General features: G+C 46.6%; 1 non-coding gene across 1 annotated transcript; it reads right to left on the reverse strand.

Annotated features, from left to right (window-relative positions):
• Window positions 1-629: 629 nt before the first annotated feature.
• Window positions 630-703, reverse strand: trnak-cuu (transfer RNA lysine (anticodon CUU)). Its single transcript has one exon. It is a non-coding gene; the product is annotated as a tRNA-Lys (tRNA).
• Window positions 704-3,744: the final 3,041 nt, after the last annotated feature.

Genomic DNA, 3,744 nt, shown 5'->3' on the forward strand with positions numbered 1-3,744 from the left:
CAGAGCGACAACCGTCGTCTAGAGAGACACGATCTAGCAAGGAAGGGACAGAGTTCGCCAGATCAAGCAGGCGAGATATGAAAGAACAACCTTGGGGAATAATACGGATCGCAAAATTAAGGTGGCCCAACAGAGAGAGGAGCTGGCGTTTTGAGACGAACTCAGCGGATACATAAGCCTGAGAAAACTCCCGGATGCGGGCAAGTTTATCTTCAGGAAGAGAAGCAATCATCAGATCTATGTCCAGAGTGATCCCTAAAAACTCTAGCCGGGTTGCGGGACCCACAATCTTCTCATCGGATGGAGGCACGCCCACACGGAGAAAGAGCTGGCGGAGCTGGCGGAGCTGGCGGAGCAGGCGGAGCTTGGCACCGCCCTGGAGACGGGGAAGGGGCGTCTTCCAAAAGAAAGTCGTCAAGCAGATGCAAGACGGCTGGGATTCTTCTCTTTTTTTTTTTTTTAACTTAATACCCTTGCGCAAGTTTGAATGTTTTTAATTCATATTGTGCATTTCAGGAGGTTTGTGATCATTCAAAGAGGCACCACTGAGAACGCTGTGATGGTGGTAACAGAGCTGAACCTTGACTTTAAGTGCTGGATCAAACATCTGTTGATTATTAAAACTGCTACGCCCAACGTAGGGCTCGAACCCACGACCCTGAGATTAAGAGTCTCATGCTCTACCGACTGAGCTAGCCGTAACTGTACGGTGAGCCGGCTGGAGGAACGGAGGGGGCCGGCTTAACGGAATGGAGGGACAGAGGGCGCTACTATGGCCGACGGCCGAGCAGGAGAAGCATGGGGTTGCGTGAGTCAACATAACCAGGAGCTCGGTGTCCAGGACGGACCAGTCCAGGCGAACACCCGACTGTGACAGAACAGAGGCGGCTTTAGAGGAGAACGCCTTGTGGTAATAGTAAAATAGGGACCGGCCGTATTTTAGGTTGAGATCGGCAATCAGAGCGAGATAAGAGTCCAGCTCGACTCGGCGCTCGGGATAAACAGAGCAAATAACTAGGGATGGCAGCTGAAGCCTCATGAGCTTCCACAGGGTTCATCTGATTGTGCCAGAAAATGAACCAAAGTTTCAGGCTTTGAAACCACACAGAACAGCGACATCTGGTGGTGCACTGCAAGTATCATCTGCTTCAACCAGCCTCGTTGTCCTTGTTATACTTTAACATGTACAAAATAAAAAGCGTAAAAGAAAAAAAAAATTGTGATTTATATGAGAAGTGCTTGTGTTACATTGTGAATAATAAGTATAAAGTGAGAGGGGGGTGTGCTTATGATGACATTAAATGAAATACAGCTCATTAGGTAAACATGCATTGATACTCTAAATGCTATATAGAACTACTAGCCACTGTACCTTGAAACCTTTATCCTCCCCAATGGAAAATGCTTGCGCATCCATTACAATCATATCCACCAACACAGAATCAAGCTTTTGCTTCCTTGACACTACAAAATAAAATTCTGCATATCAAGAAAATAAACGCAGGGCAAACTTGTAAAATGCTGGATTCGAACTCATAACCTTTGGATACAAAGCCACTAAGCTAATCACTGAGCTATCAGTTAAGTGGCTGCTTGCACCCACCATCTACATTATGTCTAGTTAAAGACATCATCCATGCTAAGAATAATAGTACACTTTAGTTGTTTTAAATAATTCAGAGACACTTTGCGTAATAAACACACCTTTCTGTCAGAACACAGACAAAGAGGCGTTTGGTACACGGGATACAGCTGTGTAATAATGCCGTGAGCGCTTTCTTACATCACACAATAGTATATTGTACAATAGTATCACCTTATTAGGAGAAACCAAGGTGAAGTGATCCCAAGCCACAAAACGTTTCTTGCCAAAAGCCATGGAAAAGAGCAATGAATTCAATTCAATTCTGACAGGGCAACAGAACTGGTTGGGAAACGTCATTTGGGATTCATTCTCCTTTTATAGAGAATAGCGCACCCAAGTGTTCAAACGATGAGAGACCTCTGAACCGTGGTTTGACCAAACAATGCGCTTCGGACGTCATTCATCACGTGATCAGCGCCATTTGATATACGCACATTGTGCCGAACCACTCTGCTTCACGAAGATGAAACAAGCGCCGAAGCGTCCGTGTCAACCGGGCCATCCCTACAAATAACGTCCCTGTAGACCCTGAATGCAGATACAAACTCGCCGATGGAAAGATCCCTGGACAGGCGGGGATCGGCTGAGCGGAACACAGCCGTGAAATCAGAAGAGGAAGTGACCTGCCATTCGACCACGGGAGAGGGGAGCACAGGGAGACCAAGTTAATATAATGCCCCTGCAGGATCTTGGAGCGAAGACGAGGCGAGACATGGGCGTGAGCGGGCACATACGGCTGCCCTAGGCGAGAGAAGCAAGCGTGGGACCGGGAAAAGAAAGGGGTAGGGGAAGCGTGCTGCAGCGAGACAGATTAAAACAGAGACATAGCACCACATATTACCCTGCGATGGGCCGGGGCGGGCGTCGGCGAGGGAAAACGCTCCCGGGAAGAGCTGACAAGCTGGCTGGTTCGACTGAACCGAAGAAGTCGGAGCGGGGGCTGCGAGACTGGCTGCTGCGTCGGCCTGGAGGTGGGTGGAGAGAGCGTCTCTTTTTGGTTACCGGGCTGGTTACCGGGCTGCAGCTTGGCTGGTGAACCATGCAGCTTGCTGGCGAACAGGGAGAGCCCAGGAAGGAGAGCCTTATATCTGGATCTGGACGGTTGATGAGCGATTGGCCACACCTGGTGAGTCTGCCATGTTGAATTTGCGGCTAGCCTTCATGACAACATGAGGGTTTTCTGAATAAAGAGCACTAATATTTACATTTAACAGATTTTGATTAATAGTTTTTATATTCACATTGATGAACATGTATATACGGGGGGGTACATTGATGAACATGTATATATATATATATCTATACGGGGGGCATTGATGAACACATATCATCTTAATATGGGTCAGCTTATGTTTCACTTTCAGATAATTGCCTGGAAGTGTAGCAATTCTAAAGCCTGGAATACACTGTACGCTTTTGCAAATGTTCCTGTTTAATGCCAGTGTGAGCACTCAGGTTGCACCCGAGGATCGGACCATACAGTGTGAGCACAGAAATCATGAGCTTGTGCCACACATCACGACCGATTTACTCATACAGTGAGTTGGAAGACCATCTGCCAAAGTACTGTTGTTTGAAATCGAGGTTGATTTTGGTTGACTTGGTTGCCATTAAGGTTAACTTGAGAGGATCCGCTCTGTCCTGATACACCTATTGCTCCAGGTCTGAAGATCCACCGCATTTCCTCATCGACTGCAGCATTGCTTTCTCAGCTCTTTATCTTTAGGAAACCTACATAGTATGAGAAAAGTTAGCAAAGCAATTAACAACAATCAGAGTAGTTACTTTGGGCCAATTTAGTTAAATAGGAAAGACTTCTAGGTTGTTTGGAGGCTTGCTTCACCGTGGGCATTCACAGTATTATGCGTGGGACTTCATAGTATTAGCCACAAAGTTAGCAAAGTCTGTTCGTAAAATGACGTTATAATGGCCAAATACAATCAAAAGTAATTTTTCATTCTTACCTGTGAAAGGTAATGCCATGAGATCTGGTTTGTACTGTAAACTGGTTGGTACACTTGCAAGCAGCACATGAGGCATCTTCTCCAATCGCTCCACTTTGCCACATCCAAGATGGCGGTGACATCGACATACGATTC

Source organism: Odontesthes bonariensis, chromosome 4, assembly GCF_027942865.1.
Source record: "Odontesthes bonariensis isolate fOdoBon6 chromosome 4, fOdoBon6.hap1, whole genome shotgun sequence".
NCBI classification, from domain to species: domain Eukaryota; kingdom Metazoa; phylum Chordata; class Actinopteri; order Atheriniformes; family Atherinopsidae; genus Odontesthes; species Odontesthes bonariensis.